Source organism: Leptodactylus fuscus, chromosome 5, assembly GCF_031893055.1.
Source record: "Leptodactylus fuscus isolate aLepFus1 chromosome 5, aLepFus1.hap2, whole genome shotgun sequence".
Classification (NCBI taxonomy): domain Eukaryota; kingdom Metazoa; phylum Chordata; class Amphibia; order Anura; family Leptodactylidae; genus Leptodactylus; species Leptodactylus fuscus.
Genome location: NC_134269.1, coordinates 23,275,872 through 23,289,775, shown reverse-complemented (window position 1 = coordinate 23,289,775; position 13,904 = coordinate 23,275,872). Strand labels below are relative to the sequence as shown.

At 44.9% G+C, this 13,904-nt stretch overlaps 6 non-coding genes across 6 annotated transcripts; all 6 read left to right on the top strand.

Annotated features, from left to right (window-relative positions):
- The first annotated feature begins 1,465 nt into the window (after positions 1–1,465).
- Positions 1,466–1,538, top strand: TRNAV-CAC (transfer RNA valine (anticodon CAC)). The gene has a single exon. It is a non-coding gene; the product is annotated as a tRNA-Val (tRNA).
- A 331-nt stretch (positions 1,539–1,869) lies between these two features.
- Positions 1,870–1,942, top strand: TRNAV-AAC (transfer RNA valine (anticodon AAC)). The gene has a single exon. It is a non-coding gene; the product is annotated as a tRNA-Val (tRNA).
- A 4,589-nt stretch (positions 1,943–6,531) lies between these two features.
- TRNAV-AAC (transfer RNA valine (anticodon AAC)) lies at positions 6,532–6,604 on the top strand. Its single transcript has one exon. It is a non-coding gene; the product is annotated as a tRNA-Val (tRNA).
- A 1,799-nt stretch (positions 6,605–8,403) lies between these two features.
- On the top strand, positions 8,404–8,476 carry TRNAV-CAC (transfer RNA valine (anticodon CAC)). The gene has a single exon. It is a non-coding gene; the product is annotated as a tRNA-Val (tRNA).
- A 315-nt stretch (positions 8,477–8,791) lies between these two features.
- TRNAV-AAC (transfer RNA valine (anticodon AAC)) lies at positions 8,792–8,864 on the top strand. Its single transcript has one exon. It is a non-coding gene; the product is annotated as a tRNA-Val (tRNA).
- An 832-nt stretch (positions 8,865–9,696) lies between these two features.
- Positions 9,697–9,769, top strand: TRNAV-CAC (transfer RNA valine (anticodon CAC)). Its single transcript has one exon. It is a non-coding gene; the product is annotated as a tRNA-Val (tRNA).
- The last annotated feature ends 4,135 nt before the right edge of the window (positions 9,770–13,904 follow it).

Below are 13,904 nucleotides of genomic sequence, written 5' to 3'. Positions count from 1 at the left end.
GGGCGTCCCCACTGCTGCTCGAGAACAGGATCCTGCGCCGCCTCTATCTTCGGCTGGATCCTCCTCTTCTTTCATCATCTTTCTTCGGCGTCACCTCCGACGCCTGCGCAGTTGACTCTGCCAGTGAGACACTAGTAGAGCCGACTGCGCATGCTCGCAATTGCGGCCTTGGAACTATGGCCACCAGCCGGCATGCGCAGTCGGTTCTACTAGTAGCAGCATCACTCCTGCCGCTGCTGGCTTCATGCAGGGCAGGAGCGTGGCGATGTGGCGGCGTCTAACCCTCCCCAGCATCTGCCTTTTTATTAAAGCGGATGCCGAGTCTGTATTGGCGGCCCCTTCCCCCCAAGGTGTATAATACCCCCTGCCCAGGGCCAGTCCCCACCGACCCCATACCTGTACAATTGCAGGCCGGCTCCTGCGCAGCGATATCGCAGGAGCCGACCTGTTCTGGTGACAGCCGGGAGCCTACTGAAGGCTTCCACGCCTGTCACGGCTATATTAGTATTGCGGCTGGGGGGGCTAATAAAATAGAGAGACACAGGCACGCTCCCAAGAACTTAGCCCCTCAGCCCTCCCCCCTCACAGCAGGCAGGTACGTCACTGGACTTTTGACCAAGGGATGTGTGAACAACAATTGAATAAAGTGATATAGTGCACAAACAAAGCAGTTTTGCTAAAGAAGTGTATTTAGGAAAAGTCTTACATCCACATTAACAAGCAGTATAGATAGGATCCTTGTGATAGGACAACCCCTTTAAGCAGGGTTCATACGGGGATTTTTGGACTGGATTTTAACGCGGAGACTGCCTTAGAATCCGGTCCAAAGAACGGCTGGATGTTGGTGCAGTAGACTGACATCCAGTTGCGACACTCCGCTCCGGATTAGGCCTAAATGAATGGGCCTAATCAGGAGGAAGTGTTCACGCCGCAGACGCTGCAGCGGATTCTGCAGCAAGAAAGGGCAGGTCGCTTCTTTTTTCCACGAGTGGCACAAAACCGCTGGTGGAAAAAAGAAGTGAAGGGCTCTCAATGAAGTCAATGAGAGGCGTTTTTTTGGAGCTGGATTCTGATGCAGATCAAAATCCGGCCAAAAAAACCCCGTGTGAACCCAGCTTTACTGTACGGCCTGGGACAAGATCAGTCTCCACATTGACAAAACCACAAGTAGGACAAGAATTCTTGATACAATGATAAAAAAAAAACAGTTATTCATTAAAGGGATAGTAACTATGACCTCAATCAGCTGGGACAGTCACCTGACACCCAGAAACTTTTGTGGACGTGCCCTAACAGGAAACATGCATGAGAGCTGACGGTTGCCCAATGGTTGACATGGCACCTTTAGTACCTAGCAAGCAGCACCACCATACCTGATGTCAGATGGGATGGAAGCCATTACAAAACACCTTTTAACTGTTGACCATCCAACTCGAACATTTATGACACGAGAAATAAGCAGGAAGTTTCTGTAGTGTAGTGGTTATCACGTTCGCCTCACACGCGAAAGGTCCCCGGTTCGAAACCGGGCAGAAACACATTTTGAGAATTATGTTGCAAAATGTAACTTTTTGCATGAAATGTAACCAAAAGTTCTTCAATAGTAGAAAACATCATCTCTACTTACTACTTTTCTTATATTTCCATCTTAAATTGGAGCAGTATATAAAAGGGAACCATCAGAACACACTGAGATAGGACAGAGACTTGTCTTAGATAACATGTTGGATATTTAGGAGACCACATCGTTTTGATTGATAACTATAAAGAATTTAGTCAGAAATGATATTAGAATGTACAGTGACTAGAACATCACAGATGACTTAGACCACTGCCCCAGGTCATGAGACGGAAGACAAACATATAGGAGTTTCTGTAGTGTAGTGGTTATCACGTTCGCCTAACACGCGAAAGGTCCCCGGTTCGAAACCGGGCAGAAACACATATGCATTTTTTTCTTTTTAAGATGCATGAGTGACAGAAGCTGCTGCCACTAACTCCAATGTCCTAGTTACAACCAAAATTAACCCTTTAAACTAAACACCATGTAAAAGCACACGTAAGCAGAAAATACAGCTGGGGAACTTATTAAGACTGGCGATTCTTACACCAGTCTTAAGTGATTCCCTGACAAGCTCACGACTCGCCAGAATTACCAAGAGGTTTCGGCTTCTTAGTAATTCTAGCCCATGTGTACGTGTGTCTGATCAAAAATCTACTCACTGCACCCATTGTATAAAAAAAGTGACGAGTGGAGCCCAAGGAATGAAATTCAACAAAACTGTGACAAGGTCAAAGGGTATTTGCCTTATTAAATAGGTCAGAATCGCTGAACATTTGTATGGTATAAATAATAGAAATTCTACGAAGTCAACGGGGGCGTCACAGCATTTGGTTCACACACATAATGGGGATATATGCAATGCAATTGATTACATTCCCAAACCAGTTAGGGGAGGGGACCACGGGACATGAATTAAAAATCAAAGAAGTGGAATGGATTTTAAAACTGGACACTAGATTCCCAAAAGGGTTTAATAAAAGGCATGACGTGTCTTACATCTACTATTTATTAGTTAGACATTTACCCACTTATAGGTGTCCAGTGTGTGTCCTCGTGGACCTCGTTGATATTTGGGTTTTCGGTGGTTCTTGAGATATTTACATATTTATTTTTGATAATAACTTCTCTTCATTACGTGTACGGATGGACATATGGATATTTCATACCTGCTTTTATTGTGGTCATCCTTGTTATGTGATTATCTGGGCTCGATATAGATATATATATATATATATATATATACACTATCTGGTACCTGCGACTTCGTCTGCGGTGATTGTAGAAGTATGTAAATGCAATCGCGGGCAAGGTTTTAGTAGTGTGTAAAAGGTCTGGGATATGAAATGTAAGTTGATATGTTGTTTTTGTAGTAAGTTAGAGAATACGTGAGACTTTTTGCATGTAAAATATTTTTTATTTCACCTGGTATACGTCGGTGGTGGAAAGTGTACATATTGTGTTTGGGACAGAGGTATTACAAGTGAATATACTCCGATATACGACATTGTATGATTTGTTATTTTCCGCCAGTACATGTAAGTTTTGGGCACAGGATACTGTTGAGCAAACCACATGTGAGAAGCCTGGTGTGGCCAAATGTATTCCTGCTACTTTGAGCGTTTGTCCTTGTGATTTGTTAATAGTTATTGTAAAAGGCGGCGGAGTAGGAAATGTGGGCAGAAATGGGGGACATCACGGGGGTTAAGCAGGCCATGTGGGTTGTGCGGCTCCCAGGCACCTGCTACAGCGAAAGCGCCGGCATGCGCCGTAATGGAACGGCATGTGCCGGCAACGGAGCCCAGCCAGTAGAAATAAAGTCAGTGGTGTTATGGCAATAAGTGGCGGCTATGGTGGGCACAGGAACATCAGCGGCATGGGCCATACTAACGGGGTGAAGTGCGGTGCAAGTTAGTGAGAGGTGTTTGGAGGAGGCTAAGTAGATAGACAGGCTACGGAGGGAGATGGGGAAGATTATTATGGAGCGTAAGGTGTCGGTACAGCGTAGTATACAGGCCAGAGGTCCTGGCAATGCAAGAATGGTATGGCCACTTACCAGTGTCGGGCCGGTGGATAGATCATCAACAGCAAACAGCAGGGAGGTGAGAGTGGCGTCAGGGAGTGTTGCGGCCTGGAGCCAGTGGGTCGGGTGTTGCTGTGTAAGCTGTAGGCGCAAAATGGTGGCGTGCTGGCAACACGTTGTCTATGTGTGTAAGATGCGCATGCTCCTGTGAGGACAGTGGAGTAGTCTGGTGGGCGGTGCCGCGGATCCTCCTAGTGGTGGGGGTCAATAAAGATGGCCGGGCCGGAGAGTGAAACAGGTCGGCTCCTGCAGTATCTTTACGGTTAGTGTGAAAGTGCTGAAGTATATGTGAATGTGATTGTGTGGGGTTAGGGGCGAGGCTGTAGAGGGGAATGTGAAGATTTAGGGCGTGCTATGGTCCAAAGTGTGTGAGATTGCAGAGATGGTGATGTGAGTTGGCTTTTTGGGTGGGTCCTGGGAAAAACGTATGTGCGCTATTGTGACGAAAAGTAGCCTATTGTGCAATCGGGTGTATTAACTATGTTTGTGGAAGGTGTCTCCGCTCATCGCTTCTTGGTTTGGCATGCGCTTGGGGATGTTAGGCTTGGCGCTATCCCCGAATCTTCTGCCTCTCTACCCTCCTTTTCCCACTTCCAATCTACCCATCCGGACGTTGCGCTCTCCTGGCTGGAATATCACCAGTTATTTGCCTTCTGGCGCAAATATTCTGTACAGTCCTTCCTTTCCTCTCCCCTTACGGAGTTAGAGGCCCTGTTGGGCAGAACCGGTTCCCCCCACTCGCCCTCTCTCTTCTATACGATATATTACTGAAAGCCGCTACCCCGGGTCCCCCCCCTTCTTTTGTGAGAATCTGATTTGGGGTTCAGTCTCTCTGCTGCTGATTGGGATCGTTGTTTTCTCCTTTCATATAAGCTGCCTTTACCTTGTAGTGCCCAGGAAAGGAACTTTAAATTGCTGTCCCGTTGGTATCGCTGCCCTACCCTTCTCCACAGGATTTACCCTTCGATCTCTGATCGGTGTTGGCGCTGTGGTTCCGCGGAGGGTTCTCTCCTGCATATATGGTGGGAGTGTGAGGAGATTAAGCCATTTTGGTCGGCTGTGTTCTCACTGTATGGAAAGGTTACTGGCCGCTCTCTTACTCCCTCTCCGCAACTAGCCCTCCTCTCCCTGGTCCCTGGCAAGATCTCTAAGGTTAAGGGCGACCTTCTGCGTCACTTCCTCGCGGCTGCCAGGACGGTCATCCCCTGCCATTGGCGTCACACTACTTCTCCTTCTCTCCTTGAGTGGCTGCAGGAGTTTCTCCTCATCCGCAGAATGGAGTTCTTGGTGGCGGAGGACATGCTTGATTCCTCCAAATTTCTCACCCTCTGGCAGCCGTGGGTGGTGTTCCAGGAGTCGTCGGACTTTACTGCCCTTTTCGCATGATCTCCTAGCTTTCTGTGCGATCTGTTGCTCCGGGCCTTGCCCCCTTTCTGAGTCCTCCCTCCTTTAACTCTGTTTTGCTGCACACTTTGCCCGTCCTGTTTTCCCCTTGTGTTCTTGTTCTCCCCCCCCCTCCCCTTTTCTTTCTTGGTATTGACATTCTATTTTGGTTCATGCCCATTATGTTGGGGTTTCCCCCATGTTTTCCTTTGCCTGCCTTGGCCCTGCGCAGTCACATTACTTGCATATAAGTCTTGTTCCCCTCTTCCCTTTGGTTCTGCTATTCTGTGTACTTGTTTCATTCCTTATTGTAAAATTTCAATAAAATCTGATTACACCTAACTATGTTTGTGGAAAATTTGAGTCAAATCGGTGGAGCGGTTTTTCCGTGATTGAGGAACAAACATCCAAACACACAAACCCTTTATAATATTAATAGGTATTTTTGGTGTATTTAATCTTTGGTAGTCCAATAATAATTATTTTTCTTTATTTGCCTAATAGAAGTTAATATTGTGACACTACATGTGTGTTGTTTTTAACAGTCTCCCGAGACATTTATACATATTAGGATATTCTCGTAGATTCCGCACATTCATGTGCGCATGCATATTGGATCCTGCGGTGGCCATCTTTGTTGTGGGTCCTTCGGTATGGGATATATGATTGGATCCTGCGGTGGCCATCTTTGTTGTGGGTCCTTCGGTATGGAATATATGAGCTAACCTGATGTATTTTTGTACTAAGGGTTTGTTTTATAACTCCATCTATTAGTTGGTTATATTTATCATATACTTACCTTGCGTTCGGAGATTGTACACAGACCCAATGGATTTTCCACTAAAGGTGAGTTCGGGTGTGTTTTAAATATTTTTAGCCAGTTATATGTACCACATCCATTGTGGTTGATGGATTTTGTACCATGAGTGAGTTCTAGTGTGTTTTACAACATTTTTTTATTAGCCGGTTACACTTACCATATACCTACAATAGATTTTTTAGATTCTGGATTTTTACTTCAGTCTCCTTTTAACTGTTGCCCATCCAACTCGAACATTTATGTCAAGGGTAACAAGCAGGAAGTTTCTGTAGTGTAGTGGTTATCACGTTCGCCTCACACGCAAAAGGTCCCGGGTTCGAAACCGGGCAGAAACACATTTGGATAATTGTGTTGCAAAATGTAATTTTTTAGTATAAAAAAGTTAGTTGTATAAAATGTAACCAAAAGTTCTTCAATAGTAGAAACCATCATCTCTACTTACTACTTTTCTTATATTTCCATCTTACATTGGAACAGTATATAAAGGGGAACCATCAGAGCACGCTGAGATAGGACAGAGACTTGTCTTAGATAACATGTCGGTTATTTAGGAGACCACATCGTTTTGATTGATAACTATAAAGAATTTCGTCAGAAATGATATTAGAATGTACAGTGAATAGAGCAGCACAGATGACTTAGACCACTGCCCCAGGTCATAAGATGGAAGACAAATACACAGGAGTTTCTGTAGTGTAGTGGTTATCACGTTCGCCTAACACGCGAAAGGTCCCCGGTTCGAAACCGGGCAGAAACACATATTGCTTTTTTATTCTTTTCAAAATGCATGAGTGACAGAAGCAGCTGCCACTAACTCCAATGTCCTAGTTACAACCAAAATTAACCCTTTATATGGACCATTCACATCAGACTTGCAAAGTGTAATTTATTAAGTTATAGGTTATTTATATGAAGATTTTGTGAAGATTTCATTGTTAAACCACTCACTCCACTTTTTAAAAGTGAGTGTGAATCTGAGTACGGTAAGAACTGATGACACCAGAATTTTGTTAGAACAAATTTTGAAATTACAACTAGTTTTTCCTAGTAAATTTAGAAAACCCTCCCCAAAAACCACATCAAACTATATGCATTTTGTAATGCTCCCCAGACACATAAGGGCCCCTTCACACGGCGTAAGCGCGACGCTAATTTAGACATGTATACATGTGTCCGAGCGCGGCGCTTCAAAACAGAGCCCATTGATTTCAATGGGTAGCGCGGCTATATGCCGCTATAGGCGCGCTGCCCATTGAAATCAATGGGCTCTGTTTTGAAGCGCCGAGCCCGGACACGTGTATACGTGTCTAAATGAGCAGCGCGCTTACGCCCTGTGAAGGGGCCCTTATAATGCTCACCAGTGGCCCAACGCGTAGTACATGCTCCTTAGTGGTCATCAGACACATAATCATTTTCCCTACTACTGCTCCCAGGCTAATAGCAATGTCCCCTGTGACCCTCAAACAAGTAATAATGTCTCCCAGAAGCCCCCAGGCAAGCAATAATGCCCCCCACTGGCCCAGAAGTAACTATGTTCTCCAGTTGCCCAAAGGCAAGCAATAATATCCTTCAGTGGCCCCCCAGGCAAGTAATAATTAGAGATGAGCGAGTACTGTTGGGATCAGCCGATCTGAACAGCACGCTCCATAGAAATGAATAGATGCACCTGGTACTTCCGCTTGGACGTAGCTGGTGCGCTTAACCCCCCGCGTGCCGGCTATGTCCATTCATTTCTATGCCAGCGTGCTGTTCTGATCGGCTGATCCGAACAGTACTCGCTCATCTCTAGTAATAATGTCTCCCAGTGGCCTCACACTGTAGTTGCTATATTAAAAAAAAAACAAACAAAAAAACCCCCCACAACTTACCCATCCTTGGCTCCTGAAGATCACTCACTTCTTCTCTGCAGATTGATGCAGCAGGTGTTCAGCAGACATTACTAGCTGATGCCCAAGCGATAGAGCAGGAAGCTAAAGTCTTCCTACTCCACAATACTATTCATCCTAAGGTTCCAATATATTTTAAAGGGGACATACAGCTATTTCCCCACTGGTTGGGAATCGCTGGCTTAGACCCATCTTAGGAGAGGGGAGGGAGAGCAGCCAAGTCAGTTAGAAGCAGAGACACCGATGTCCTGCTGTGGATACAGTAACACAGCAATTTCACCATAGCTTTAAAACTGCTAAAAACCTTCCATAACAGACCTCAATACTTATACAGAGACTAACCGTAGAGGCTCCACCTCCCCTCTCCATAGAATTCTATGTAACCTGATACTGATATGTCTGAGCAGTGAACTGACCAGGTTAGCAGGCAGGAGAGGGCTGATAAGAGAAGAATCTTCCTCTGATAAGATATGTTACAAAGTTTCTTATACTCACCTCATCTATTCATTTAGGAAGACGGTAACTCCTTAAGAATAGCAGAAGGAAAAAAGCTGTACTATACTACACAGTATCTCACCATACCTGATATAGGAGGGAAGACATCATACAACCCCTTTTAACTGTTTCCCTTCCAACTCCAACATTTTGTGTCAACAAAACCAAGCAGGCAGTTTCTGTAGTGTAGTGGTTATCACGTTCGCCTCACATGCGAAAGGTCCCCGGTTTGAAACCGGGCAGAAACAAATTTTTTTTTTTACACATATAAATAAGTTGCAAATTCTCATTTCAGATAAATTGTAACTATAATTTTTTTAATACTAGAAAACATGTGATCTCTATTTACCAGTCTTCTTATATTTACACCTTTTAGGGGCTAAATTGGAAACCTTCAGACACAACTTAGTTACTTGTGGCATTAAATCATTTGGATGAATGATCATAAGAGACGTCTGCAAAAATTATGTGGTAATGTACAATAAGTAAGTGACATAAGTACAAAAGTGACATATACCATGTAACCTACTGTCACACATAAGGACAAAAACAAACATAGCAAAGTTTCTGTAGTGTAGTGGTTATCACGTTCGCCTAACACGCGAAAGGTCCCCGGTTCGAAACCGGGCAGAAACATGGATGACTTTTTTTTTACCCTCTAACCTTTCTTATCAACACCATGAGTGACAGAAGCATCTGCTACTGAATCCAATGTCCTACCTACAAAAAAACAAAAACTCATTGTAAAATCACACAGAAATAATTGAGGGGATTTATCAGATCCTGCACTCTAGGAATATGGCATCAAACAGTTTAAGTAGTTTTGCTTTTTGGGGTTATTTGGAGACATGCATTGAGATAGTCAGGACCTATAAGTATCTGGGCTAGAGATGAGCGAGTACTGTTCGGATCAGCCGATCAAACAGCACGCTCACATAGAAATGAATGGACGTAGTCGGCACGCGGGGGGTTAAGCGACCGGCCGCCGTCAAAGCGGAAGTACCAGGTGCATCCATTCATTTCTATGTGAGCGTGCTGTTCGGATCGGCTGATCCGAACAGTACTCGCTCATCTCTAATCTGGGCGTGATCCTCAATAATAAACTAGACTGGGCTGATCACCTGGAGGCGCTGCACGGAAGACGGGACCGAGCAGTGAATAAAGCAGGTTAGCAGGCAGAAGAGGGCAGATAAGTGGAGATAGAAGAGTCTTCCTCTGATAAGATCTATTACACAGTTTCTTATACATAATATGAGATCAAAAAGAAGAGTGAATTCCAAGGGCAGCCATCTGACACCCAGCAAAATGCAAGAAACTTGTCAATGGTTGGGCAACTATATTGCTTAGCGTGTAACAGTGTCACACCATACTTGATGTGAAATAGGACGGAAGAGAGAGGCGTTACACAAGCTCTTTTCACTGTTGTCCATCCAACCTGACCATTTGTGTCACTAAACTCAAACAGGCGGTTTCTGTAGTGTAGTGGTTATCACGTTCGCCTCACACGCGAAAGGTCCCCGGTTCGAAACCGGGCAGAAACTCATTTTTATAAATATGATGCAAAAACTTCTTTATATTTACGACGTAACCAAAAGTTCTTCACAAGTACAAAACATTTGATCTCCGTGTATCAAATTTCTTATATTTACACCTTTTAGGGGCTAAGTTGGAAAAGCACATACAGGTAACGTCATAGACACTCGATCGTGCAGAGACATTTGTCTTAGGTCACACGTTGGTTCTTTACGTGAGCAAATAGTCATAAGGAATCTCTGCAGAAATAATATTATAGTGTACTGTCAGCAGAACTGCAGGAAATGAGAGCTATTGGTACAGTACTTACCTCTCTGCTCCCGGCCACTCCTCTTCTGGGTGCACAGCAGTGCCCCTAGAGTAAGGGAGGAATGCAACGGGTAAATATTGTAATTAAACACCGTGTGTGAGTGTGAACACTGTAGGAGGGGCACTATATGGGTGCATTATACTGTATGGAGGCAAGGTATGGAGGATATTATATTGTATGTGGGCCATTATATTAGATGGGGCAGAGATGGGGCCATTATACTGGATAGGGGCCTCTATATGGAGTATATTATATTGTATGAGGGCCATTATATTGGAGGGTAAAGTGAAAGGGCCATTAGACTGGATGGGGGCCTTTATATGGAGAACATTACATTGTATGGGGGCCATTATATTGGTGGGTAGGGGAGTGATGAGGCCATGATACTGTATGGGGACACTATATGGTATGGGGCCTCTATATTGAGGACATTATATCATAATGGGGCCATTATACTGTATGGGGGCCTCTACAGTGATCCCTTGACGTTCGCGGTTCCGACCTTCGTGGAAGGGCTATACCACAGGTTTTAATATTAATGGAAGAATACTCCATTGTTTTTTTGAACATAACGGGTTTTCCCGCGGCTGCTCAGCAATATCATCAGAAAAGTTTTGTCTATCTTCTTCAATGGTGAGTACCCATATCATTTCATATACTGTACTGTACTGTATGTAGACTATTTTGTATATGAACAGTATTGCAGGACATCCCCTAACATGAGATTAAACACCGCATCTCCACTTTGCGGAAATTTGACTTTCGCGGGCGGCCTTGGAACGTATCCCCCGCGAAAGTCAAGGGACCACTGTATATGGAGGACATTGTATTGTATGGGGCAATTATATTTTTTGGGGCAGTGATGGGGTCATTATACTGGATGGGGGCCATCAAACGCTGTGGAATATAAAAGTGAATATAAGAGTATATTCAAATGAAGGGATCTAACGCTGATTTTGAGGCAGAACTGTTTCCCATTGTTTTCAATGGGAGGCAGAAATTGAAGCACTATGCTGAAAAAATAAGTGTCTTGCTTAATCTTGCAGATTCCTTTGAATAGGCCAACAAGATTATACCTGTGGGGGTCCGACAGCCAGAACCCCTGTGGATCAGCTGTTCTGGGACAACGCAGCAACCAATAATGTTAACATTCCGGGAGCCGCACTGCTCACTCGCTGTGTTGTGGTGGGTTTAGGTACTGCAGAAGTGCACATCGTTTGGCGGGTGAACAACGTGACGTCCAAGATGTTAACATTACCAGTAGCCAAGCTGTCTCAGAACAGCTGATCTGTACGGTTCCTGACGGTCAGGCTCACGCAGATGTACTATTATTAGGCCATTAATACTATAATATATGGAGCTATAATTTATATTAGCGGGATAGGGAACACTGTGGGTGACAGGAGACACTCCAGGGAGCCCCAAAAGAGGGCGTGGCTATATATTGAAGGGGTTTGACGCTGTGCACCCCTCCACTCTCCTCAGAAACATAGCCAGTGTTAATAAAACCCTCCCCCCGATAGTTCTGCAGGAAAAGATCCAGTGATGCTTATATTTTTTTCATTTAAACCTCTGGGCTTAAGAGTCCAGTGGGAGGTGCTAATCCCTAACTGACAGCTTCCTCTGCCGGCACACTTGCAGGATATTCATTGAACAGCATTGGGAATTTTGCATTTTTGTTTTTCTCTCCCTGCCTTACAGAAACCTTTTTAATTTTTTTCCATTCACAGACTCACGTTAGAGCTTATTTTTTGCAGGATAAATTGTACATCATAATGGCACCATTTATTATTCTGTGTAATGTACTGGAAAGCTGGAAAAAAAATCAGAATGGGGTGGAACTGGAAAAGAGATGCAGTTTTTTTTTTGTAGGTTTTATGTTTATGACATTCATTTTGTGGTATAATCTCTTGCAGGTCAGTAGGATCTCTGTTATATCACATTTATACAGGTTTTTATGTTTTAACACCTTTAAAAAATTTAAACTTAAAAAAAAAATACATAGCATAACACCCATAATATTGTTCTACGTATATTATATTATATTGCTGTGTAAGGGCTCATTTTTTGCAGGACAAGTTGTAGTTTTTATTGATACCATTTTGGGACTGTAGAAAATTTTGATCTCTTTTTATTAAATTTTTTGGAGGCAGGGGAAGCCATAAAAATATGTTTCCACTACAGTATTCATTGGATGGAATAGATCTTTTAAATTTTTGTAATATTGTAAGGTTGTTTTTTTTTTCCCTTTTTTTCTTGTAGACCCCCTAGAGCAGGGGTCTCAAACTCGCGGCCCACGGGCCGCATGCGGCCCCCCGAACAATTTTGTGCGGCCCGCATAAGCCTAGGGACGCCGGATCCAAGTTGAATCCGGACATTTCACCATTTTGCCCACAGGCAGTTCTATATACTGCCGGAAAGCTGACAGTGCGCTGAGTTCAGCACACTGGTACCGTAGCTCTTCTATGGTCAGAAGGGAGTTTCTGACACTCAGTCAGAGACGTCCTTCTTCACAGAACAGCCAATCGCGCTGTACTGTGAGAGCCGGGAGGAACGCCCCCTCCCTCCGCTCACAGTGCTGGTCCATAGACGAGCATTATCAGGGAGGGAGGGGGCGTTCCTCCCGGCTCTCACAGCACAGAGCGATTGGCTGTGCTGTGAAGGACGTCTCTGACTGAGTGTCAGAAACGCCCTTCTGACCATAGAGCACTACGGTACCGGGACCGTAAGCTCTTCACACTGGGCCCAGATCGGGAAAGCCGACAGTGTGCTGAACTCAGCGCACTGTCAGCTTTCCGGCAGTATATAGAACTGCCTGTGGGCAAAATGGTGGAAGGTCCTCTTTAAACATTGAGGTGGAATGAAGGGGCTCATGACACTGGGGGCAGACGAAGGGAGGAGGGAGAATGGCATGACACTGGGGCAGAAATGGAGGGCCATGAATCTGGGGGCAGAGATGGGGGGGACATGAAATTGGGGGCAGAAATGGAGGGCCATGAATCTGGGGGCAGAGATGGGGGGACATGTATCTGGGGGCAGAGATGGGGGGACATGAATCTGGGGCAGAGATGGGGGGACATGAATCTGGGGGCAGAGATGGGGGGACATGAATCTGGGGCAGAGATGGGGGGACATGAATCTGGGGGCAGATGAAGGGTGTATATGTAACTGGGGGAAAGATGGAGGGGGGACATATAGTTTACGGGTGACTGTAGGAGGATTATACAGTGTGGGGGCACATGAAAAATGAATGGGCGGAGTCAACATAAAAGTGGGTGGAGCTAAATTTGCCGCGGTGTGGCCCGCCGACTGGCTGGGATCTTGCTCTGCGGCCCACATGCTGAGTTGAGTTTGAGACCCCTGCCCTAGAGGGTGTGATGGCCCATACAATAGGCATTGGTACTGGCTATTACACAGCGCCTATCAAAATATGTGATAAAAGTTCACAGTTTTTCGGCCGTCAATGATATTCTGCTGGGTGGAAATAAAGTATACAATGGCAGCACCCACCTAACGCCACTGTTTGTCTCGGTTGCTATTGACCAAGAATAATTGGTTCAAAAAACACTTGCGGTTGCTAGCGGAGGATGCCTGAGGTATAATACGGCTGACACTTACTGTGTATGGAGAGGGCTCAGCTATTATGTGGTAAGGGCTAAAATCAATGCAGGAAAGCTGCAATACTATCACAATCCACTGCACATTGGACAGAGTGGGCCCCTTTAATCAGCTGGTTGGTGGGGGGTGCAGGAAGATGGCCCGTCCCCAAGCTAAAGTTAATATAGGTCACATTATACTTACACCAGTGTCGGCCAGAAATGCACATCAGCAAA